This window comes from Carcharodon carcharias, chromosome 12 (assembly GCF_017639515.1).
Source record: "Carcharodon carcharias isolate sCarCar2 chromosome 12, sCarCar2.pri, whole genome shotgun sequence".
Taxonomy (NCBI): Eukaryota; Metazoa; Chordata; class Chondrichthyes; order Lamniformes; family Lamnidae; genus Carcharodon; species Carcharodon carcharias.
The window spans coordinates 124,791,719-124,819,069 of record NC_054478.1 but is presented as its reverse complement, the minus strand read 5'-3'; the positions used below and the strand labels follow the sequence as shown (position 1 = coordinate 124,819,069).

The 27,351-nt window shown below is 42.1% G+C and overlaps 1 protein-coding gene and 1 pseudogene across 2 annotated transcripts in view; both read right to left on the bottom strand.

Annotated features, from left to right (window-relative positions):
- The window catches only part of bmpr2b (bone morphogenetic protein receptor, type II b (serine/threonine kinase)), a 333,412-nt gene that overhangs the window by 289,477 nt on the left and 16,584 nt on the right, over positions 1 to 27,351 (bottom strand). The gene's annotated exons all lie outside the window — the stretch shown is intronic.
- Positions 20,042 to 20,160, bottom strand: LOC121285366 (annotated as a pseudogene).

Below are 27,351 nucleotides of genomic sequence, written 5' to 3'. Positions count from 1 at the left end.
ACGACTGATGAAGTGCTGTGGAGAGTGAATGGACAAAGAAATTTGTTGATTATAAATATGAAAAGGCAGAGAAACTGGGTAGGGCACATTCTGAGAGGAAACAGACTTGTAAAAGACATTATGGAGAAAAGATTTCAAGGAAAAATAGGAAGAGGAAAGAAGAGAAATTCAATGCTCGACGGCTTGAAAATTGAAGTAAGTTATTAGCAAATGAAAAGAATGGCACAGGATAGAAAGATATGGAAAAACTATTATGAGCCAAGGAGCTGCCTTTGACTAAAGCACACATGATGATAACGACACCCTTGTTCAAAAAAGGGTGCAAAATAAGCCCAGCAACCACATGCCTGTCAGTTTAACCTCAGTGGTGGAGAAGCTTCTAGAAACGATAACTCAGGGCAAAAATTATAGTTACTTGGGCAAATATAGGGGCAAATTCTGGTTAATTAAAGAAAAGCCAGCCCTGGCTGAGTGACAGGGAACAAAGAATAGTGATTAATGGATGCTTTCCGGGCTGGAAGAAGGTTTCCAATGGAGTTCCACAGGGGTCGGTGTTGGGACCCTTACTCTTCCTGACCTAGGCCTTGGTGTACAGCGCACAATTTCAAAGTTTGCAGATGATATGAAACTTGGAAGAACTTGCTAACTGTAAGGAGTAGAGTGTAGCACTTCAAAAAGACATTGACAGAGTAGTGGAATGGGCAGACTAGTGGCAGATCAAATTTAACGCAGAAGTGTGAAGTGATTCATTTTGGCAGGAAAAATACAGAAAGACAATATAAAATAAAGGGAACAATTCTAAAGGGGGTGCAGGAGTAGAGGTACCTGGGGGTATATGTGCATTAGTCATTGAAGGTGGCAGGACAGGTCGAGAGAGTGGTAAATAAGGCATACAGCATGCTAGGCTTTATTAATAGGGGTATAGAGTATAAGAACAAGTTATGTTAAGCTTGTATAGAATACTGAAGTATTGTATCCAGTTCTGGGCACCACACTTTGGGACAGATGTGAAGGCCTTAGAGAGGGAAAACACAGTGCAGAGAAGATTCACAAGAATGGTTCCAAGGATGAGAAACTTCTGTTGTAAAGATAGATAGGAATTTTTTTCCTTGGAGAAAAGGAGGCCAAGAGGAGATTCGATATCATGTGGGGGTTTGGACAGAGTACATAGGGAGAAACTGTTCCCACTCTTTAAAGGATCAAGAATGAGGGCACAGATTTAAGGTAATTGGCAAATGAAACAACAGCGACATAAAGAAAAACTTTTTCACACAGTGAGTGGTTAAATCAGGAACGCAGTGCCTGAATGTGTGGTGAAAGTAGGTTCAATCCAGACATTCAAGAGGGAAATGGATCGTTATCCAAAGAAAGAATGTATAGGATTACGGGAAGGTGGGGAGTGGCACTAGATAAATTGCTTCTATGGAGAGTTGGTGCAGATACGATGGTCCAAATGGCCTCCTTCAGTGCTCTAACAATTCTATGACTCAATTGAATTGTCAAGCTGTATTTAGACTCTTCTGCCAGTGTAACACCTCCATTGGCAGTAAGTATAATTGCAGCTAAGTTTTATGTAGATTGTTTGTGTCATAAATGCGGACATAGGAAATTATCATGGAACAGCTGATGGGAAGTGAGCGTGGACAAAATATTTATACAAACCAACGTCTTCTGCAGATAATATCCTTTGTACTGGCGACGCAACTGCAGCCATTTATGGTTCCATGTATTTTATCTTCTGATTTTAAGGCTCCGACTTCCAGTTGCTATCCAGTGATTCATGCAGGAAGTGCTGATTTATGAACAGGATCAGAAATAGCTTTGTTGCCCTTAATGGTCAAATAGCCTGCTAGTACTCACTTTCTGGAAACAGAAATGGTAAATTGGCTGAGGTACCAGAGGGTGACAAGTGCCTCCTTAACCATCAGCAGTTCCATGAGAGAAGGGAGGAAAAAGTGGAAAATTGGCAGAAAAATGCGCTAGATTGATTTTATGATCAGCTTGATGTTAACATGACTGAACAAACTTTAGACAGGTGCAGCCACCTATGAAAGGTTAGAGCTGTGTGAAAGGCAATTCTGGAATTTGGAACATGGGTGAAAGAGGGTTTACCCTATGCCAAAATATATTTGAGAAGGGACAAGTTAATTTTTTTCTTCTCCAACCCTAAGAAATTGCACCCAAAGGATATTTGGGTAACCTGGCAGCCTCGCATGTGATTATGCTATTGTGCGACATATAGCCTTGCAGGATCTGCATCCCTATCTCTTCATAAGATTAGATCACAACCTTCACAAGAACCTGCTGAAAGGGAGCCCAGGAAGTACAAGAACAAATTTTTGGAAAGCAGACTGTAAATTAACCCGGACATTTTTCAATACCGCCTAGGAGCAAAGTTGCAGAGCAATATTGACCTTGGAGCAGTTCACTGATCCAGGCTAAGGAACTGTGTACTTTAAGGAGAGAAACAAAGTTGTTAAGTAAAAGCAGTATGTAGTTAAAATGAATCCTACTGCAAGAAATCTATTTACAGGAGCCCTATTTGTTTTATTTTCGGTAAGCTATTGCACAACAAACCCTCTAACATGATAAGGAGTCCACTAACCATGTAACAGAGAAATCCACAGATGTAAAGTTTCCAATTACCTGACATGGACTAGGGAGGACCCTAGTTGCTTCAATCTCATCACGAGAAACTCTCTACAGAAGAATTGGTTGAACTGATGAAATTAAATGAAACTAAACAGCAGCAGGAGCAGGAACAGCCACCTCAGAAGGCTCATTTCACAACCAAGTCGATGGCAGATCTCATAAGATCAGCTTAGGATTTGAAAAACAGGCGACAGACCATGATACAAGCATGGAAAGAAACGCTGCCTTTTGTAGAGCGATTTACACTGTTATTGCTCCTTACTGAGGACTTTATAAAATTGAAAAGCAAAAGGCAAAGCAGGCAAGAATAACATTGTTCTTTTCATCCACATCAACATCAGCCACTTCACCCACTCTCTCTACCTCCACTCAAGTACAGTACTGTACTGTAATTTGTAGTGTGACACTTTTTACTGTACACTGTTTTAATTGCCACAATGAAATTTTACATTGTTCTTGTTTTATTGCATTGTTAAACAATTTCTGCAGTAAAATTGTCTTGGATTGACCTGAAGACATAGTTTTCAATTGCCTCTGTTCCTTCAAAAATGTCAAATTTTGGGATGGCTGGAACCTATCTAATTCACTCCCATTATAAAGTATGTTCGCCATTCATGACTTTGCCCTTCACAAGATTTCACGGGAATGTAACCCTCGCGAATGGCAGGACTTTACTGTAGTCAGAAAGCAATTTCCTGTCTTTTGTGAAATGAACTCTGCTGCGCAGCTTTCCCCACTCCTTAAAAAGCACACAACTTCATTTTGTGTAGGTGAGAGGAGGGACCAATTTCCTTCTTAGTGTTTAGTACAGTTTTTTTTAACTTGGAGCAGTCAAACCTTATCATGTTTGGTGTCCCTTAATCAGTGAATCCAAAGATTTATTTTTCACTCAGACTTCTTCCGTCCTCTTCTGAAGATGCATACTCTTGCTGTGGTTCAACTCCATGACAAATATCACTCAAGTACCCATTTCTCGTATATCAATCTAGACAGTGAGCATCAAGATAAAAGCAAAATACTATGGATGCTGGAAATCTGAAACAAAAAACAGAAAATGCTGGAAAAACTCAGTAGGTCTAACAGCATCTGTGGAGAGAAAAAATAAGAGTTAACGTTTCAAGTCCGTATGGCTCTTATTCAGAGCTAAAGGGAAGTAAAAATGTGATGAAATTTATACTGATTAAGGGGGGTGGATCAGGTGAAGCTAGATAGAAGGCCACTGATAGGTGGAGGCAAAAGAGAGATTGCCAGACATGTTATGGGCAAAAGGAAAAAGGGTTGTAAGTAATACTGGTACTAGCTAAAGGAGGTGCTGATAGTGGCATTGAGTTCAGAAAGCAGAATGTGATAATAGCAGGACAAGGGTAAGCACTCTAGAAAGAACAACATGAACAAGTGACAGATGGCCCTTGTGGTGGGTGGGGTGGCAGGGCGGACGGTGGTGGGAAAAGAGATTGTTTTATCCCTTTTATCCTATTTTCAATGAATAAAATGAAAATAAAATATAAAAATAAGTGGATAAAAATAAATATTGAAAAATGAAAATGAATATTGAAAAATGAAAATGAATATTGAAAAAAAAATATTGAAAAAAGAAAATTAATATTGAAAAAAGAGAATAACAAGAGGGTTAGGATGGAGGAGAGAGTTCATGGTCTGAAGCTGTTGAACTCAATGTTAAGTCCGGAAGGCTGTAAAGTGCCTAATTGGAAGATGAGGTACTGTTCCTCCAGTTTGTGTTGGGCTTCACTGGAACACTGCAGCAGGCCAAGGACAGACATGTGGGCATGACAGCAGGATGGGGTACAGAAATGACAAGCGACAGGAAGGTCTGGGTCATGCTTGCGGACAGACCAAAGGTGTTCCGCAAAGCAGTCACCCAGTCTGCGTTTGGTCTCTCCAACGTAGAGGAGACAGCACTGGGAGCAGCGAATACAGTAGACCAAATTGAAGGAGGTGCAAGAGAAGTGCTGGTTGAGGGCCCTATCAGCCACAGTGGGTGGGAAACCTCAGCTAAGGGAGAAGGAAGACATGTCAGAAGCGTCGTTTTGGAAAGTGGCATCATTGGAACAGACACGATGGAGGTGAAGGAACTGAGAGAATAGGATGGAGTCCTTACAGGAAGCAGGGAGTAAGGAGTTGTCATCAAGGTAGCTGTGGGAGTTGGTGGGCTTATGGTGAATATTGTTAGACAGTCTATCACCAGAAGTTGAGACAGAGGTCAAGGAAAGGAAGTGTCAGAGATGGACCACATGAAGGTGATGGAGGGGTGAAAATAGGGAGCGAAATTGATAAATTTTTCCATATCCGCACAAGAGCATGAAGCGGCACCAAAGCAGTCATCGATGTACCACAAAAAAGAGTTGTGGGAGGGGGCCTGAGTGGGACTGGAATAAGGAATGTTCTGCATACCCCATAAAGAAACAGGCAAAACTGGGGCCCATGCAGGTACCCATAGCCACACCTTTTATTTGGAGGAAGTGAGACAAGCTTAAGGAGAAATTGCTCAGTGAAAGAACAAGTTCAGCCAGACGGAGGAGGGTGGTGGTGGTTGGGTGATTGTTCGGGCTTCCTTTCAAGGAAGAAGCGGAGGGGCCTCAGACCATCCTGGTGGGGGATGGAGGTGTAGAGGGATTGGACATCCACGGTGAAGAGACGGCAGTTAGAGCCAGGGAACTGGAAATTGTTGATATGATGTAGGGCATCAGAGGGATCACGGATGTAGGTGGGAAGAGACTGGATAAGGGGATAGAGAACGGACTCAAGATAGGAAGAAATGAGTTCCAGGAACAGGCTGACATGATTGGTTTACTGGAACAGTCTGTGGATTTGGGGGAGGAGGTAGAAACAGGCTGTCCAGGGTTAGGAGGCTATGAAGTTGGAAGCTGTGGAGGGAAGATCTCCAGCAGAGATGAGGTCATTGACAGTCCTGGGAACAATGGCGTGATGTTCGGTGGTGGGGTCATGATCCAGGGAGGCCATGACCCCACCTCCATCCTCCCCACTTTTTTAATCCCCTTTTTTCAATATTCAATTTTAAATTTTTATTTTTTGTCCACTTATTTTTATTTATTTTCATTTTTATTCATTGTTTTATCCCCACCTTTTATCCTATTTTCAATTTTTTTTACCCATCACCGTCCCCTTCCCCCCCACCCCACCTCCACAAGGGCCATCTGTCACTTGTTCATGTTGTTCTTCCCAGCGCACTCACCCTTGTCCTATTATCACATTCTGCTTTCCGACCTTAATGCCACAATCAGCACCTCCTTTAGCCAATACCACTATTATTTACACCCCTTTGTCCTTTTGTTCGTGACATCTCTGGCAAACTCTCCTTTGCCCCCACCTATCACTGGCCTTTTATTCAGCTTCATCTCCTCCACCCCCCATAAACAGTATCAATTTCATCACATTTTTACTTCTCTTTAGCTCTGAAGAGTCATATGCACTCAAAACGTTAACTCATATCGTTTTTTTTCTCTCCACAGATGCTGTTAGACCTGCTGAGTTTAGACAGTGAGCATCAGCAGGCTATTCAAACATTGAGGCCAATATAACCAAGCCCAATCCTCACCACTGAATAGTGACCAGGAGTGAAAAACCTGCTTAGTATTTTTCCTCCCTAGCATAGGGAGAGGTATGTCAAACAGTAGTAAGCCAAAGGCTGCCTTGGTCGAGATCAGTACAATTAAACCTTTGGATAAAAACAAAAAACTGCGGATGCTGGAAATCCAAAACAAAAACAGAATTACCTGGAAAAACTCAGCAGGTCTGGCAGAATCGGCAGAGAAGAAAAGAGTTGACGTTTTGAGTCCTCGTGACCCTTCAACAGAACTGACTGAATATTAGGAAAGGGGTGAAATATAAAAAAAATTACATTTCACCCCTTTCCTGATATTCAATCAATTCTGTTGAAGGGTCATGAGGACTCGAAACGTCAACTCTTTTCTTCTCCGCCGATGTTGCCATTCCTGCTGACAATCAAACCCTTTCCTGACCATTTTGACAAGAACCTATCCCATTTTGTCCACTAAAACCTTGCAGATCAGTTCCATTCCGGCATTCTTCCATCTTCAAAAAATGATGGAAACGCAGCATGCATTGCCATTTCAGACGGGGTGTTTTCATATGGCACATCTTTGCTATTGGCTGAAGAGGCAAATCCTTGAGGGGCAGGTTCTGCCACAAGTTCCACGCAATAAGCTATCAAATGTCGTCACAAGTGACTGCATCCAATGGTCATTGTGGTGATGCATGCCACAGGCACTGTCGCCATTTTACTCTAACATCAGCAAGTGACTCTCAGATGAAATAATCAATGTTTAGGGCCTTCATGTCACATTTGCAAGTGTCTTTGAACTGGGACTTTGAGTGTCTTACTGGTCGCCTGGCTCCAGCTACCTCACCACACGGAAAGTCTTTGGGTTTGCGACTGTCTTGCATCCTGAGGACAAGCCCAAGCCAATAAAGCCACCTTTGTTTGATGATTGCTAACAAACTTGGGAGCTTTCCTTTTGAGAAGACAGCTGCATTGGTGATTTTTGTCCTTTTTTTCCTTTAGTATTTGTTGCTTGTGCCTAATTGTTCTTGAACTGAGTGGGTGTGCTTTGCCATTTCAGAGGGTCGTTAAGAGTCAACTACATTGATGTGGGACTAGAATCACATATAAGCCAGACAAGGTAAGGACAGCATTTTTTTTCCCCTAAAGGACATTAGTGAACCACCCAAATGGGTTTGTTTGACAATTGATGATAGTTTCATCGACAACTTTATTGTCACCATTATGGAGACTAGTTTTCAATTCTAGATTTACTAATAGGATTTAAGTACCACCAGCTTTGGTGGAATTCGAACCGACGTCCCCATAGCATTAGCCTGGGCCTCTGGATTACTAGTCTAGTGACATTACCACTACACCACCATCTTTCCCACTTACTCCTGCCAGACATATCGATAATGCGCCGCAGACAGCCAAGACAGAAATTGTTGAGCTTTTCTTGATAGCTTTAAGTCATCCATGTTTCACAGATCATGCCGGGGTTTTTTTGGGACACCTTTCAAGAATCACTTGTCCAAATTTGTAAATCAAAACAGTTCCCTTCCCCAGACCCAGTATGAATGCAAAACAGCTTATCTTCAGCACACAAATTGAACAATTTTTAATGTCTGCTTCGCACACAAGCTCAGGGACATTTCATCCACATACACTGCTATACATCCTTTTCTTTCAAAATATCCTTTCTACCTTTTTTACTGTGTTCAGATGAATATCATACAGGAGTGCAGACAGTCAAAGCCTTGACTATAGTACTGTACAGAAATAGATTAGTCGCCTTGGAGATTCTCTCTGCCACCACTATAATTAATCAATAGAAGGGATTGCAGGTAGGAAAAAAGAATCCTGCTCTTAATACATGTTCTAGTCCTGAAAGGAGGAAGAGTCTCTCCTGGAAAATGTCAATCACATATTAAGAACACAGTGATATCGTGTAACTCTGAACGTTGCCTGCCACACTTACTCCAAGAGTCAACCAGAGTCAATACAATTAGAGCATAAATATATTGATAGCACATAAGACACTCTCCACCACCCCAGCAATGCCTGTTGACGCAAAAGCAGATGAAATCTAGACAGCTGATTCATTTTAGCATATCTCATATCAGCTCCACGACACCCTCTCCCCTGCTCGACATTCCTGCCCTTCCCCTGCCTACTTGCTGTGATTACAATTGTCATACTGGTTTCTCCTCCAACCAAAAGTGGCAGACCTAGCCGCACCCGGCACCTTTTGTGCTCTGGATCAGCAATACTGTACTGGATAACAATGAACACATGCCATATCAGGCCCCGCTACCGCCACCGCCATACCCAGCCACCAACCCCCCTGTTTTCCCCTCGCCAAAACGGATACAAAAATGTACACCCATGTATACAAAAAAATTTCCACATATCTGTATCCAAGCCAGAACAGACAAACATAAATAGCCTTATACTGACAGTTTCATGGGTTCCAAGTGTGACAGCTCCACAGGGTCCCTGCATCTGGCAGGTTAGGAACATGGCTCCGCGAGGTCATCAAAGCTGAGCATTCCTACCAGAGCTTGCATGCATAATAATAAGCATCAGGGATGCAAGTGTAACAACGAGAGTTTTTATGGCTTAATTTCCATTGATTGGTCTCTTTCAACACCGCTGATGTGATAATGCTGCTCACCTGTGATAACACTAAACCACACACAGATAATGGGAATCAATTTAGCAATTTCCACTGTCTGAACCCCTCAGGGAAATTTCAAGCAATCACAGCTGTGGTGGGTGGGGAGGGATGTGGTGGGGACGTGTTGAAATTCCAAATCCTGCTACAATTGGCCTCAGTGCCCTAACCTAGTGAACAGGGGGAAAATCTATTCAGTGATTCTAGTTGAAAGGTGAATATGCTTGGGTATCATGCAAGGGCAGGACTAGACTCAGCTGTGCCAAAACTCACAAAGGATAGTCATTTTTTTCAGCTTTGATGGTGTCTTGCACTATGAGCCTTAGTTTCACAACAAAAAGGAACAACTAGATTGAGCAATGTCCTTATCCATTAGGTCTAGTGGAAAGATATACTATAGTTCTAAATGCCTGACAGATAAGCACTGACATAACCTGAGCATGGAACCTATTGTTGCCTATATTCAATAAAGATTTTAATACTCATTGCAACAATCTAATTTACACCCTTCCCACTGTACTTTTCAGGGTTACAATTCTGTTCTTTTTATATCCCTTATTCCAAAGTTGGTCTCCCTATAAGAACATAGGCGGAACACAAGATCAGGAAGAGGTCATTCAAACCTGTTCCAACATTCAACTGGATCAAGATTGATCTGTATCTTAACTCCATCTACCTGCTTTGGTTCCTTAACCCTCAATCCCCAGAACCAAAGAATCACAGAACTTTCACTGCGCAGGCCATTGGCTCGTCGCATCTGTGCCAGCTCTCCAAATGAGCAATGCACCTAGTGCCATTCCCCCACCTTCTCTCCATAACCCTGCACATTCTTCATTTCAGATAATAATCCAATTCCCTCTTAAAAGCCTCGATTGAACCTGCCGCCAACACTCTGTCGGGCAACAAATTCCAGGTGGTAACCACACACTACGTAAAAAATGTTTCTCTTCCTGTCTCCATTGCTCCTTTTGCCAATTAAATCCATGTTCTCTTGTTCTCGATCCTTCCAACAGTGAGGACAGTTTTGCCCCATCTACCCTGTCCAGGTAGAAGATTATGGGGTGATCTATTTGAGGTGTTTATAATAATTAAAGAATTTGAAAGAGTAGATAGAAAGAAGCTATTCTCTCTGGTGAGGGAATGCAGAACAAGGTTGCTTAACCTTTAAATTAGAGCTAGACCATTCAGGGGTGATGTCAGGAAGCAGATTTTTCACAAAAAGGGTAGTGAAAATCTGGAATTCTCGATTTTGAATACCTCCATCAAATCCTCTCCAAAGAAAACACCCTTGCCAAATAAAAATCTATCCATCTCAAGTGCTGAAACTTTCAACTCAACTCCAGCCTCAATAGATTTTGGGAGGAGAGAATTCTAGATTTAGATAGGGTGGTGGCATCATGCTGGAGTTGACCAAAACGGCGGAGGATGATCCTTTGAATGTGGAGGCTGGTGGGGTGAAAAGTGAGGACAAGGGGGGCCCTATCATGGTTCTAGGAGGGAGGGGAAGGGGTGAGGGCATAGGTACGAGTGATGGGTCGGACTTGGTTGAGAGCCCTGGAGAATTTACAATGGAGAATAAGGAAATGGCAGAGAAACTAAACAATTACTTTTTGTCTGTCTTCATGGAAGAAGATATAGAAAATCTCTCAGGAACACTAAGGAACCAAGGAGCTTGTGAAAGTGAGAAATTGAAAGAAATTAGGATAAACGAAGATGAAGTGCTTGAAAAATTAACTGGATTGAAGGTTGATAAATCCCCTGGACCAGATGAGCTACATCCCAGTGTTGAAGGAGATGGCTATCAAGATAGTGGGTGTCTTGGTGGTTATCTTTCAAAATTCTATACATTCTGGAAAGGTTCCTGCGGACTGATAAGTAGCAAATGTAATCCCACTATTTAGAAGAGGAGGAAGAGAGAAAACAGAACTACAGACCTGTTAGTTTGACGTCAGTAGTAGGGAAAATGTTAATTATAACGGATGTGATAACTGGACACTTAGAAAATATTGATATGATTGGGAAGAGCCAACATGGATTTATGAAAGAGAAATTGGAGTTTTTTGAGGATGTTACTTGTAGCATAGATAAGAGAATCAGTGAAAGTGGTGTACTTGGATTTTCAGAAAGCTTTTGATAAGGTACCACACAAGAGGCTAGGAAACAAAATTAGGGCACATAGGATGGGTGTAACATACTAGTATGGATTGAGAATTGGTTAGCAGACAGAAAACAGGGAGTAGGAAGAACAGGTCATTCTCAAGATGGCAGGCTATCACTAGTGGGGTACCGGAAGGATCAATGCTGGGCCCACAGCTGTTCACAATCTATACACATGATTTGGATGTGGGTACCAATTGTAATATTTCCAAATTTACTGATGGCACAAAACTAAGTGGAAATGTAAGTTGTGAGGAGGATGCAAGGGGGCTTTTGAGGGGACTTGGACAGGCTGAGTGAGTGGGCAAGAACATGACAGATGGATTATAATGTGAATAAGTGTGAAGTTATCCACTTGGTAGAAAAAACATAAAGGTAGACTATTTCTTAAAAAGGTGAGAGATTGGGTAGTGTTGATGTCCAAAGGGACTTGTGTGTCCTTGTTCACAAGTTACTAAAAGCTAGCATGTAGGTGCAGCAAACAATTAGGAAGGAAAATGATATGTTGGCTTTCATCATATGGGGATTTGAGTACAGGAGTAAAGATGTCTTGCTGCAATTGTATAGAGCCTTAGTGAGACCACACTTGGAGTATTGTGTACAATTTTGATCTCCTTATTTAAGGAAGGATATACTTGTCATAAAAGGAGTGTAACAGAGATTCACTAGGCTAATCCCCGGGATAGCGGGATTGCCTTATGAGGAAAGATTGAGCAAAGTGGGGCAAGGGTTTTCCAGCCCCATTGTGAGAGGGACCTGCCTAGGGCGAGACAGCCCTCCAGCCAGAAGTCCACTGATTTCTGCGGCAGGACCGGAAGATCCTGGCAGCGGGCAGGTGCGGAACATCCCACCCTCGGCCTGTACGCTCTCGAGTTTCGTAGAATGAGAGGGGATCTCACTGCAACCTACAAAATTCTTACAAGGCATGACAAGGTAGATGTAGATAAGATGTTTTCCCTGACTGGTGAGTCTATAATCAGGGGACAGAGTCTCAAAATAAGCAGCAGGCTATTTAAGACTGACATGAGGAGGAATTTCTTCACTCACTGGGTAGTGAATCTTCGAATTCTCTATCCCAAAGGGCTGTGGAAGCTCAAATCATTGAGCATGTTCAAGGCAGAGCAGAAATCAATAGATTTTCAGATACTAATGACATCAAGAGATATGGGTATAGTGGGGGAAAAAAATGGCATAGAGGTAGATGATCAGCCATGATTCGCTTGAATAGCGGAGTAGGCTGGATGGGCCAAATGGCCTATTCCTGCTCCTACATTATTATGTTCCTATGTAACTGTGACAAACATCCAGCTACTCAATTAGAGATACTATCTTTAAAAATTTGGCTTGCGCCTGGAGACAACAAAGTGAACTAACAGTAAGGTGAATAGAGTGATTACTGAACTGACAATGGTGATGGCAGTAGTGGGAAAAACTTGGGAGAATGACAAAGCATTTTGCATAACATTAAATAGCTTTACTCATTCTTCTCTTGCTCAAGTCATCTACTCTGTCATCTACATCCTTGTCACTCCATCCTCATTTCTGCCCGTCACCCAAAGCATTAAGTTCAAAATCCTCATCCAAGCGCTCTTCCATGGCTGCAATCACCTCTACCTACATTCTAGCGCACAGCAATACATCTTTGAGCTCTGTTCTCCTCAGTGGCCTCCTTACCCTCTGTTCCATCTTCACTAGCCCTACATCCTAGAACTCTGTTTCAACTTATTACAATGTGTAACTAGATTTATGGCATCAGAATTTTTTTTTATATGTATTTGTTCATGGGATTTGGGGGTCGCTGGCTAAGCCAGCATTTATTGCCCCGTTTAAGAGTCACACGTAGGCCAGACCAGGAAAAGTCAGAGGTTTCCTTCCCCAAAGAACATTAATGAAGCAGACAATCGGCAATGGTCTCATGGTCATCATCAGACTTTTAATTCCAGATTTTTATTAAATTTGAATTTCACCATATCCCACCTTGGTGGGATTCAAACCCGGGTGTCCAGAGCATTTTCCTGGGTCTCTAGAATACTAGTCTGTGACAATATCACTATGCCATCACCTCCCCGAATTTCTGTTGACACTAAATTATTGAGCCAGGTGATCAGTGTAAGGGAGTTTGACACCATTTAAAAGGATCTAGATAAATTAGTCTAATGAGTAGCTGATAGCTTTTAATGCAGGGAAACATACACATTCTGGCACAGACCAAAAGATTCTGATGTGGTCACTGACCAATCATTAAAAGTTCCCAGGCAAAACTGAGATTTTGGCTAATGGAGCATTGCATTACATTTGACAGATGACTTTAACCCATTATAACTGACTGCTAAAATCAAATTCAGAATGTTGCAAGCAATTTTCAGAATCTTCTCTTTTAAAAGGAGAGAAGCAGAGAGAATGAGGAGAAGCAGACAGCAAATTGCTAACTTATGATAATGACCTCTGACATTAGGTGCCACGGTGGATCAAGCAGCCTCTTTATTTTACTCTGGAGCCCAAATCTCATAGAACAATGCCCGTGATAAACCAAAATTTCACACTGGTAACTAGGATTAGCCAAACTTGTCTAAATTTGTCATACGAACGTGTCGACCAATTAGAACTGAGTGAGACCACACAAGAGCATGAAATCATGGACCGCTGGGCAAGCCATCATTTGACATTGAGATCTTCCTGTGAAAGGACATGCAAAACCTGCGAGTATGGCTAAACCTGTGAGAAAGTTAAAAGTATTGTCAATTAGAGGGAAGATGAGGTTGATACAGCAAATGGAAAACCACGGCATCAAGCGGAAGGCAGACATTACAAAAGAATGGCTGATGCCAACCAACACCTTGATGAGGCACTTTTCGCTTGTCTGCAGGACACTGGCGTGGAAATTCCAGCAAACAACCATGGAAACTTACACGGAGATGGACAATACCGTATGATGCACATTGGAACTGACAGATAATGTCATCATAGATGACGTATGTTCTTCAACCAAGGGGGCCATTGACCCTGAAAAGTCCAATGAATGTCTGCCCGCTCACCGACCTGTTTCATGCTGCAATGGCCGTAGAAATGCTCTGGAACTTTGCAGTGCAGCACAAAAACACCAAAAACATGTTTGACAGCATTGACAAAATGTCAGACTGTATTGAAAACAGCTTTCTAAGCAGAAAAAGAATAAGACGACATTTTTGGAGCCAAGTCTCCGCCTTTTTTTAATGCAAAGCCCCAGCCTTTTGCAAGGTTACACCATTGTAAAGTGTGAATAAATTGAATAAATACTTTTTCACACAACTGCTGCTTTACCGTGTTTTCATTCAGAATTTGAAATTGTTGTTTTTATATATAGACCACGTTTGTAGGCATATCAGGTTGCACAGAGAGACATTCATGTGGGAATGTGACCTCCTTGGCTATTGCAAAGCTCTGTTTAAAACAAATTTGGAGGTGCTCCCTGGGATTCGACTCATCAAGATTTTACTGTATGTAAAATAGATTTCACTCAATTTCAAAACTAGGTGGAACTAAACACAATCCCATTTGGGTAGACCATGAACATAGCTGAGGTACTATTTTGCTCTGATTGGCAATGTTGAGGGAGTATTAATCAGCATCCTTCTGTGCTATACTTGATTTGAAAGCTGTTGGTGCTGAAATTGGGTTTCAAAGAGGGAAAGTGTTTTCTTCACCTGCACCCCCAACAAATAATTAGGGCAACAGGCTGACAGAATTGGACCCATTTTATGTGGAGCAACACATTTTGAAAAACTGAAACTTTTACCTAACATGCACAGAAGGACAAAAGAAAGCTTCCAGTAATAAGACATTTAAGGGAGGCATCAGCATTGGATACAAACTGATGGGGCAAAGATGATTAAAAGGGAAAAGGATTCACATTTTTAAAACGTGAAGGTACTATCACTAACAATGAGCACCAAAATAAAAAGAGCAAGCCTTAAAAAGGGAAGCTTGTTTCCCCTGTAGAAGACATGCAGAATTGACCTTCACTAAGGATAATAAATGTTGTGCAGTTTAGCTCTTTTTTAAAGGATATGCAACAGGCTATAAAAAGGATAAGCATTTGCCTCAATGATCAAATACTCTATGAAATCCTAAGGCACCTGTCCTATTGGGACAATGGGAATGCCACCAGTGGGCAATTAATTAAGTAAATTATGTTAAGCTGATGCACTGTGTTTTGGAATTTCGGAGCTTTCAATAACAATGTATTTATTACTTGTGGCTCTTTCAATTGCATTAGGCAGAATCTAGAACACTACAGCTTGTGCTGTAGTGGAAGGAGAAAGCTTGCCCTATATGACATTTTGGGACAAGTACCCCATGTTTTCTAACACTTCATAAATTCTATTAGTGTCTGTATATTTTCATTTAATGCTTCAAGTCAGTTTCTTTCATAAAGAATTTCTGACACACTTAATTAACTAAGAAGCACTGAATTAAAGCAAAGAGGGCAGTGATTATTATTGAAAAGCCTCTACCAATAATTTCCACAGCTTAAAGACCTACTCCCACAAACAACTGGTTAAATAATTGGTTCTGAAATGCTTTGACATATCCTGAGAATGTAAAAGGTGTTACGTAAATTCAAATGTGATCATCTTCTTTACGTGAACTGAGGTTCTATGAGGGAGCATCCAGTTCAAGAGCCACTTGGTGAAATTTTTTGAAATCTGGTGTGTCTCCTGGCTCACTGCTGGTGTCTGCTTACGTGTTGACAATGACCTTGCAAGCACTTAAAAGCTGCAGCCCATTCTACTCAACCCAAACAAGGTCACTCCAAGGTTCTGAAAGCAAGCCAAAAGCCACCAGGCACTGGAAACGAAGTACACAGGACCACAGCCATTTCTGGTGATTTTCTTCAGGGCCAGTCAATAAGCCTCACTTTCCCTATCCCAATATTCCATGTATACTATATAGTGTACTTTCATATTACAGATGTAACAGAATAACATACTGTAATCAAAGAACAATTGCAAAAGGGACCTGGAGAAAGGGCTCATCCTGGACTGTTATTGTAATAACGCCAGGATATAGTACTAGTGAATACAGATTTATAATTCTAACATTCTAGTACAGTACATGTAGGTATAGATCTGTCACTGTACTACACTGGGGTACAGAACTTGAGTACAGATTTATTACTGTACTCCACTGTAGTACAATACTGGTGGTACATGTCTGTACAGGTCAAGTATCCTCTATCCATAAATCCAAAAACTGCACTTCTTAAAAATCTCATTGACCTTTAGCATGGCAGCTACTTGACCTGAGTCAACACAACCCAAGCCAACACGAACCTCACCGACCACACTGACCTTTAGTGCAGGAAGTCCCTGACCCGAGACGACATGAGCTGAACCAACCCGATCCTCGCTGGCCACATCCAACCTTGTCCCTGACCCAAGCCGACCACACCCGAGCTTTAGAGTGGGAAATCCCTAACCTGAGCTGATACAGCCCGAGCCGACCTTTAGAGCGGGAAGTCTAGTTGTTTGTCTGCACTGTTTACCTTGCGATTTTTGCGACGAACATATCAAAAAAACCATCAGATACCCTTAAAGCTAATGAGAAAAGGAAAGGGTAGTATAACTTGTTTACTAAGAAAATAGAGTTGTCGTAGAAATTTGACCATGGTGCATCTGTGAGGCAATTAAGTGAGGAGTATGGGATAGGTATCAACATCCTATATGATTTAAAGAGGCAGAAAGGAAAATTGTTGAAATTTTATACTGAAAGTGATTCACAAAAGTTAATGAATAATAGGAAAACTTTGCATTGGTCGAAAAATGATGAACATGATCATGTTATGGTGGACTGGATTCGTCACGCAGGAGTGAAAGGTTTCCACTGATTGGCCCATTGATCATGCAGCAAGCTAAGATTTACCGTGAAGAACTGAGGCTTAAAAGTGCATGCGAATACATGACAGGTTGGTTGCAGAAACTCAAGAAGCATCACTGTATCAACTGTTTGAAAGTTTGTGGTAATAAAGCATCTGCAGACAATGATGCCACTGACAAATTTATTGATGAACTTGCTGTGCTAATTTCAGATGAAAACCTTTTGCCTGAACAAATTTACAATTCTGACTAAATGAGTCTGCTCTGGCAGTACGTCCCTAGGAAAATACTAGCAATGGCTGAGGAGTGCACCAACGGATGTTAAGGGTGCTAAGGATAGGTTGAATGCCTTTGGTTGTGCCAATGCAGCTGGCACACACAAATGTAAATTGTCTGTAATCAGGAAGAGCAAGTGTCCCAGGTGTTTCAAGGATATTCAGACATTACCTGTTCACTACTATGCCAATAAGAGAGCCTGGGTAACCAGGGACATGTATACTATTTGGTTTCACAGCCGTTTTGTACCAGAAACATGTATACGTTGTCAGGGAGCTGGACGTGAAGAAAACTGTAAAATCATGTTACTCCTGGACAATTGTTCAGCACAACCCCGGCTGAACTCTTGGTGAAGAATAATGTTTTTGCTGTTTACTTCCACCACTACCCCCACCCCCACCCCCCCACCACCCACATCTGTCATTAGGAAAATGTTAGAGTCTATTTTAAAGGATGTAATAGCAGAGCATTTAGAAATGCATAATATAATCAAGCAGAGTCAGCATGGCTTCATGAAGGGGAAATCATGTCTGACAAATTTATTAGAATTCTTTACTATACAAGGCACTAGTTAGAGCACACCTAGAATATTGTGAACAATTTTGGTCCCCTTATCTAAGGAAAGAAAAAACTGGAATTGGAGGCAGTCCAGAGAAGATTCACTAGGTTGATCCCAGGTACGGAGGAATTTTTTTATGAGGAGAGGTTGAGTAGGTTGGGCCTGTACTCAATGGGGTTTAGAAGAATGAGAGGTGACCTTATTGAAACATACAAGATTCTCAGGGGACTTGACAGGGTAGATGCTGAGAGGTTGTTTACCCTTGTGGGAGAGTCTAGGGTCAGAGGGCATAATCTCAGAGTAAGGGGTTGCCCATTTAAGACAGAGGTGAGGACAAATTTCTTCTCTCAGAGGCTAGCAAATCTGTGGAATTCTTTACCGCAGAGGGCTGTAGAGGCTGGGTTGTTAAGTATATTCAAGGCCGAGGTAGACAGATTTTTAATCAGTAAGGGAATCAAGGGTTATGGGGAAAAGGCAGAAAATTGAAGTTGAGGATTATCAGATCAGCCATGATCTCATTGAATGCAGAGCAGACTCGATGGACCAAATGGCCTACTTCTGCTCCAACGTTTTATAGTCTTACCCTGTACTTATTATTCAGTAATACAGCTTACTTTCCTAGCCATTTTATTTAGACTATAGCTAGTCTAGGCTTAGGCTATTGTAATGTAAGTAGGCCTAGTCCTATATGCAGCATCCGAAAACCGAAATTATCTGACATCCGAAACGCAATCGGCTCTGAGGATTTTGGATAACAGACCCTCGACCTATAACTGTAATGCACTTAGGTACAGCACTGGTGGTTATACGCTTATTTTGTTTTTGGTGAGAAAATTTGAGGTCATGAATTAAAAGCATTATACAGCATTGCAGTGTTTGACTGATATCAAACATGTTCCTAAAACAGAGTTATCTGTTAAGCTCTATAATAATTAGATCTACGTTTCACAATTCAGAGCACGTTTTGAAACTTTATGCGAGAACTGCATCACTACACTCTTGATGATAAAGGAAATAAAGAATATTGAGATTTGATGGCTTTATACATGCCATTAGGAAGGAGCCTTTGTACACTCCTTGATGAGTATACAAAGAGAGACAGAAGGCTTGTACTTAACAAGTCTCCGTTCCATGGTTGGCAGCAATTATGATATTCCTACTTCCTCCTTTAAGCGGTTTTCCCCAAACATCCAAAGTAGCAAAGCATTTGGACCAGATGAAGCCGTGCGTCATTTCTTCACAGCGAAATATTTTTTGTTTCTTCTCCCCTTCTCAAGTTTGATGACTCATACACTGAGACAATTTCACAAGTGACACTCTTCCTCCAATATCTTACCTATGTAGCCACTGTATGTGCTTGAGTCTATACAGCAAACTCACGTCCCCAGAGCATTAACCTAGGTCTCTGGAATGCTAGTCCAGTGACAATATCACTATGCCACCGCCTCCCCTCCAACATAATCAAAAGGTTTAAAGGAAAATTAAAATAACATTACCAGGGGTAATGCCCACCAGCTACAGAAGGCCTAAAGCATATTGGTGGACACCACTCCCTCTCCAGAGACCTGAGTGGACATAACAACGCAAGAGAAAGTATTTCTTTAGGCTCTTTTGATGTATCAATAGAATAAACAAATTATTAACCCCTTAAAAGGGCACTTTCACATTATTGCAACAAAACAAAAACTACAAAGGAAACTTATCAAATTAAAAACAACGTTCCTGGAGTCGATAATGCACTCTAGCCCCTGCAGCGCCAATTCGTTGTGGAAGGCTTCAAGCATATCAGTCGAGAGACACCCAGGTGCGGACCCGGGAGACAGTGATGTAGTGGTAATGTCACTAGACTCGTAATCCAGAGGTCCAGGGTAATGCTCTGGGAACATGGGTTCAAATTCCACCATGACAGCTGGTGGAATTTAAATTCAAAGAATAAAATCTGGAATTGAAACCTAGTCTCAGTAATGGAGATCATGAAACTAGCATAGATTATCGTAAAAACTCATCTGGTTCACCAAAGTCCTTCAGGGAAGGAAATCTGCCATCACTACCTGGTCTGGCCCACGTGTGACTCATGACCCACAGCGATGTGGTTGACTCATAACTGCCTCATAACTTGACTCATAAATGGCCTAGCAAGCCACTCAATTCAAGGGCAATTAGGGGTGGACAACAAATGTTCGCCTGGCCAGCGACACCCACATCCCATGAAAGAATAAAGAAAACAAAAAACAGAAGAGAAAGTCTTTTTTTATACTCTTTTGAATATACCAAATGAACAAAATAAATTAATTAACCGATGAACCACCCCCTTAAAGTGGGAAAGACTACTGCACCTGGTATTCCCAGACAGTCTCCCATCCAAGTACTAACCAGGCCTAAGTCTGTTCAGCTTCCAAGATCAGAGGAGATCAGATGTTTACAAACTAGCATTGCGATAGGCAGTATCTTGTTATACTCTTTTGAGTATGCCAAATGAACAAAATAAATGAATTAACTGATCAGCCACCCCTTAAAGGACACTGGAACAAAGCTTTATAGAAAATTTAGCAAATTAAATTAAAATTTTGGGTAGATATAATGCACTAAAGCCCATGGCCCCTCGCAGTCACAGGCGGGCTCAAATGTGCTGGTGGACACCACATGCGCCCTCTCCAAGGGCACCCAGGCAGGGATGTAACCACGGAAGGGAAAGTCTTTCTTTATAGTGTCTTTTGAACAGAACAAATGATCAATAAATCAACAAAGGGGGTGGTGGTGGCAGACAGCCCCTGATGGGGGCACTGTAAGAAAAATCAAAATGCCAAAGGAAACTTACAAAATCAAATTAAAATATCGTCCCTGAGGGTGATGATACATCCCAGCCCCTGTGGTGCCCACCAATCACAGAAGACCTCAAGAGTGCAGGTGCACGCTGCGTGCCCCCTCCTCAGGGATATCCAGGCAGGGATATCCAACCAAAGAAGGGAAAGTCTTTCTTTATACTCTCAAGTTAAGCAAAAATTCAGTAAAACTAAAATCAATAAATGAGGGGGTGACAGCCCTTAGTGGGGCACTACAACTAAAACAAGAACATGAAAGGGAATGTAACTAATTAAACCAAAATATTGTTGGGGGGGGGGGGGGGGGGGGGGGGGGGGGGGGGGGGGGCAGTGATGCACTCCAGCCCCTGTGGTGTCCACAGGTCTCAGAAGGCCTCAAGCATACTAGAGGATGTCATGTCTTCCCTCTTTAGGGACACCCAGGTGAAGATGTAACCACTGAAGGAAAAGTCTTTCTTTATATGTGCTCATAGTTAATCAATGCTCTTCTATTCTCAATCTTGACAAAACAATTAACATACCAATGATATTTAACAGATTGGCAAAATACCAGAAACAAATTGTTTAAGGTTAAAATACTGATAAATGTACATTGCAATATGCAATTGAGTCATATAGAACAGGTTAGTCCTGGACTTGGTCTACATTGAGTTGGCTGATCTCAATCAACATGGCAACCAAGAAGGCACAATGGATCGTTATACCTTTGAACCCCAGGTATGTGATTATCCAGATTTCCCACCTCATCACCATCTAATGAAAGTGAAGATGCAGGATCATTACTCAGTGATCCTTCTGAAGTGAAACTCTCGAGTGAGAATAGGATTGGGCTCAGTTATTAAAGAGAGAATGTTAACTGAGCCATAAAGGCCAGAAGGTCTCAGGTTTAATTCCCAATCTACAGAGTTAGATGATCTGAGAGAGAGTAGCAGTTGGGCCTTGGCAGCCCTGGGATAGAGGCGCATAAAATTAGTCAGGGTCCTTGCTCTCTCTCTCACCACTGAGTGCTAGAAAGTACTTGATCATGGATTTCAGATATAAAACAAGATTGTAAACAAGACTAATTTGATTGAATTATCTGCCAACATTGCACGTCTCAAACTTGGCTGAGGTACAGAAAGTCAAGCCCACAGAAATCAAGGGAGATGAAATAACCACAGTCTTAACAATCCAATATTCATCACCTGCATGACAAAATTAGTCTATTGTCTCTGAAAAATCGTCATTTTACAACCTTCAAAAAAACTACCTACATTGTAGGATAGAATTCCACAATGCTAATTTTCACCCTTCCCATTTTACCCTATATTCAGTCGACAAAGCTGATTATGGACATACTTGTTCCCTTTTAATCTGGCTGTTATCCAGTCCCATTCTGAAGAACCTAACAGTCAAGCGTTCCCAGTGTAGCATTTCTAGGTCCTTGGGTTTTCATGCAGTTTAGTCACTCTTACCATGTTTTGGAGGCTGACAGATAACACAACACCGAACAGAAACCAAAATGCACTTTTGAGCAAAGAGAATCACCCTGGAAAGCAAACCATGGAGCATGCTTACTGACAGGCGAACCAACCATATCATTAAACATTCACAGCAATCAAAAGAGCGAGTTTCCGGGACGAGGGGAGAGAGGTTAGAACAGCAGCTCTCCGGGGCCGAGGGGAGAGACATTAGAACAGCAAGTCTTCGGGGCCGAGGGGGTGGGTTAGAACAGCGAGTCTTCGGGTTTGAGGGGAGAGGAGTTAGAATAGCGAGTCTTCGGGGCCGAGGGGTTAGAACAGCGAGACTTTAGAAGAGAGGCGCTAAAACAGCGAGACTTCAAGACTGAGAGTTGTGAGATTTCAGGAGAGAGAGTTTAGAATAGCGAAACTTCGGGGGAGAGATTAAAGCAGCGAGATTTCAGGACTGAGAGGTTAAAACAGCGAGACTTCAGGATAGGGTTTAAAGCAACGAGAGGAGGGCCCAGGGTTTCAGTTTGGAAAGAAGTCAACAGTGACATCACAGGAAAGCCATAAGCTGATTGGCTGGTGAGTAGCTGCTATTAAGGAGTGTGTGTAAAAGCTAGAAATTAAAAAAACGTAAATTTTAAAATACTTTTTTTTAGAGCTAGAGGTCTATTTCGTTGCTAAGATTTAAATTAGTACAGGAAGAGGTGGCACAGAGAGACACTAGTTAAAATAAAAAAGGAAAATAATTAAATAAATTCATTAATAGTTAATTAAGCGCATTAAGGATGGCAGGGCAGGTGATATGCTGCGACTGCAGCACGTGGGAGTTCCTGTATGCCAGTGTGATCCGGAACAAACACATCTGCAGTTAAGCATCTGCGACTAGCTGAGCTTCGGCTCAGAATCACTGAGCTAAGGACACTGCGATACATGGGGGGGGGGGGGGGGAGTTACTTGGAAACTTTGTACCGGGGGCAATCACACAATCACACCCCTTAGGATAGGGTCTTCTGTTTGGGTCAGGGATAGGAGGATGTGACTGCAAGTGGAGCAGGTAAGGGGATCCAGAAGGCAAGATTCTCAACCCTTGCAATTGTCCTACAGGTTTGAGGTTCTTTCAACTTGTTTGGATGAGAGTGGGGGTTGCTGGGTGGATGTCCAAACTGACCAGGGCACCATGGTACAGGAAGCCATTCAAGAAGGGGAAGTAAATATGAACGTAGTGGTAGTAGGAGATAGTATAGTCAGGGGATAGACACAGTTCTCTGCAGCTGAGAGCAAGAGTCCACACAGCTGTGTTGTCTGTCCAGTGCCAGGGTTTGAGACATCTGTTCTAGGCTGGAAAGGAACATGCAGTGGGAGGAGGAGGATCCAGTTGTTGTGGTCCAGTAGGGACCAACAACACAGGCAGGACTAGGAAATTTGTGCTGAGGGAATATGAACAACTAAGGGCTACATTAAAAAGCAGAACTTCAAGAGTAATCTTCTCTGGATTAGTACCTGAGCCAAGAGCAGATTGGCAAAGGGTAAATAAGAAAAGAAATGAATGCATGGCTCAGAGATAGGTGTGGGAGAAGTAAGTTTCAGTTCACGGGGCACTGGCACCAGTACTGGGGAAAGTGGGAGCTGTACTGTTAGGATGGTCTATGCCTAAACCGTGCTGGGACCAGTGTTCTGGCGAGTTGTATAACTAGGGTGGTAGGGAGGGCTTTAAACTAAATAGTGGAGGGATGGGATCATGTGAGGAAATATAGTAAAGGGAAACAACAAAGTAATAGAGCAGGGCAGCAATTTGGGTAATGATTACCAAAGAGTGACGGGAAGGGACAGAACATACAATCATAAGAGTGCACCAGCAGGGAAAGCCAGAGATTGCAAAATGGTTAAAAAAAACAGAATTTAAGGCTCTTTATCTGAATGCACGCACAATTTGTAACAAAAGGAATGTGTACCTTCGAATGTCCATAATTATTAGCACAGATAGTGACAAATATGTATGACCTGATAGGCATTACAGAGACATGGCTGAAAGGTAACTAAGGCTGGGACCTAAATGTTGAAAGGTATATGACATATCAGAATGGCAGGAAGTTAGGAAACGATGGTGGGATAACTCTGTTATTTAAGGATGGCATTAGTTCAGTATGGAGACACGGTTTAGGTTGAAAGACCAGGATGTGGAGTCAGTTTGGGTAGAGATAAGAAATAGCAAAGGTAAGAGGTCACTTATGCAGTAGTTCAGAGAACCCCCTCTAATCTGGAGTACTGCATCCAGTTCTGGGCACCATACTTGAAGGATCTGAAAGCATTGGAGAGAGTACAGGGGAGATTCACAAGAATGATTCCAGGAATGAAAAACTGCAGCTCTGAGGATAGATTGGAGAGATTGGAACCGTTTTCCTTGAGGAAAAGGCGGCTGAGAGGAGACTTGATGGAGATATTCAAGGTCCTGAGGGGTATGTACAGGGAAAGTAGTGAGAAACTGTTCTCACTCAAGGGAGGGAACAGATAATTGGCAAAAGTAGTAAAAGTGATGAGGGGAAATTTTTTTTACATCCAGAGGGTAGTTAGAGTCTGGAATGAACCTCCTGAGAGAGTGGTGGAGGCAGATTCGATTGAGGTATTCAAAAAGGAATTGGATTGCTATCTGAAAAGAAAGAATGTGCAAGTTTACAGGGATAAGTGCAGTCTCAATGGGCCGAATGGCCTCCTTTTGCACTGTAAAGACTCTGTGAATCCGTGATGATACTGTTGGTCCTCTACAGTGAGAGTCTGGAAAATAAAGAAATGGCAGAGACACTGAACAGGTATCTTGTGTTTGTCTTCACGGTAGAAGACTTAGGAAACTTCCAAAAGATAATTGAAAATCAAGAGGTGATAGGGAGGGATGAACTTACAAGAATCACAATCATCAGGAAAAAGGTGCTAGGAAAACTATTAGACATAAAGGCTGACAAGTCCACAAGGCTGGGTGGCCTGCATGCTAGGGTCTTAAAATTGACAGCACAGATAGCAGATGCATTAGATACAAACAAAAAAACTGCGGATGCTGGAAATTCAAAACAAAAACAGAATTACCTGGAAAAACTCAGCAGGTCTGACAGCATCGGCGGAGAAGAAAAGAGTTGACGTTTCGAGTCCTCATGACCCTTCGACAGAACAGATGAACTAGTTCTGTCGAAGGGTCATGAGGACTCGAAACGTCAACTCTTTTCTTCTCCGCCGATGCTGCCAGACCTGCTGAGTTTTTCCAGGTAATTCTGTTTTTGTTTAGCAGATGCATTGGTTGCATTCTACCAAAGGTCCTTAGATTCTGGAACAATCCCAGCAGATTGTAAAATAGCCATCATAACACCCTTATTCAAGGAAGTGGGGAGGCAGAAAGCAGGAAACTATAGGCCAGTTAGCCTAACATCTATCATAGGGAAAATGCTAGAATGCATTATTAAGGAGATTATAGCAGGATACTTAGAAAATCATGATGTGATCAGGCAGAGTCAACATTGTGAAAAGGAACTTGCGTTTAACTAATTTAGAGTTTTTTACAAAGTAATATTCAAGGTGGGTAAAAAGGGGATGTAGAAATGGCATACTTGGATTTCCAAAAAGCATTTGATAAGGTACCACTGCAAAGGTTACTACACAAGATAAGAGCATAAGCTGTAGGGGGTAACATATTATCATGGATAAAGGATTGGTTAGCTAATACAAAGCAGAGAGTAGGGAGAAGTGGGTCTTTTTCAGATTCATAAACTGTAACTAGTGGAGTGCCCCAGATTCAGTGCTGGGTCCTCAACTATTTATAATCCCTATCAATGGCTTGGACGAAGAGACCGAATGTATGGTAGGTAAATTTGCCGATGACACCAAGATAGGTGGGAAAGTAAGTTGTCAAGAAGAGGTAGAGAGTCTGCAAAGAGATATAGACAGGTTATAGGGGATTCAATTGTAAGGGGAATAAATAGGTGTTTCTGTGGCCACAAACGAGACTCCAGAATGGTATGTTGCTTCCCTGGTGCTAGGGTCAAGGATATCTCAGAGCGGCTACAGGACATTCTGAAGGGGGAGGGGGAACAGCCAATGGTCGTGGTACATATTGGTACAAACGACATAGGTAAAAAAAGCGATAAGATCATAGGGAGTTAGAAAGTAAGTTGAAAAGTAGGATCTCAAAGGTAGTGATCTCAGGATTACTACCAGTGCCACATGCTAGTCAGAGTAGAAATAGCAGGATACATCGGATGAATACATGGCTGAAGAGATGGTGGTGGGGTAGGGGGAAGGGTTTCAGATTCCTGGGGCATTGGGAACAGTTCTGGAGGAGGTGGGACCAGTACAAACTGGACAGGTTACACCTGGGGAGGACCAGGACTGATGTCCCAGGAGAAATATTTGCTAGAGTGGTTGGGGTTTAAACTAAAATGGTAGGGGGATGGGAACCTATGCAAGGTGTCAGAGGAAGGGGAATCAAGGACAAGAACAAAAGACAGAAAGGGGAATAAGAAAAGTGACAGGAAGAGAAATCAAGAGCAAGAGTCAAACAGGGCCTCAGTGAAAAAGAGTGGGAACGGGACAAGTAATGTTAAAAAGACAAGCCTTAAGGCTTTGTGCCTAAACAAGAGGAGCATTAGCAATAAAGTGGATGAATTAACCGCGTAACTAGATGTAAACAGGTATGATATAGTTGGGATTACGGAGACATGGCTGCAGGGTGACCAGGGATGGGAATTGAACATCTAGGGGTATTCAGCATTTAGGAAGGACAGACAAAAAGGAAAAGGCGGTGGAGTTGCATTGCTGGTTAAAGAGGAAGTTAACGCAATAGTGAGGAAAGGTATTAGTTCCGACGATATAAAATCTGTATGGGTACAGCTGAGAAACACTAAGGGGCAAAAAATGTTAGTTGGGGTTGTACATAGACCCCCAAACTGTAGTGGTGATGTTGGGAATGGCACAGGAAATTAGAGACACATGCAATAAAGGAACATCTGTAATTATGTGTGACTTTAATCTGCATATAGATTGGGCAAATCAAATTACTAACAGTACCAACAACAAAAACAAAAATTGCTGGAAAAACTCAGGTCTGACAGCATCTGTGGAAAGGAAGACAGAATGTTTCGAGTCTGAAGAGTCATACGGGCTTGAAACATTCTGTCTTCCTCTCCACAGATGCTGTCAGACCTGAGTTTTTCCAGCAATTTTTGTTTTTGTTTCAGATTTCCAGGATCCGCAGTATTTTGCTTTTATCTTAGTAACAATAACGTTGAGGAGGAATTCCTGGAGCGTATACGGGATGGTTTTCTGGACCAATACATTGAGGAACCAACTAAGGAACAGGCCATCCTAGACTGGGTATTGTGT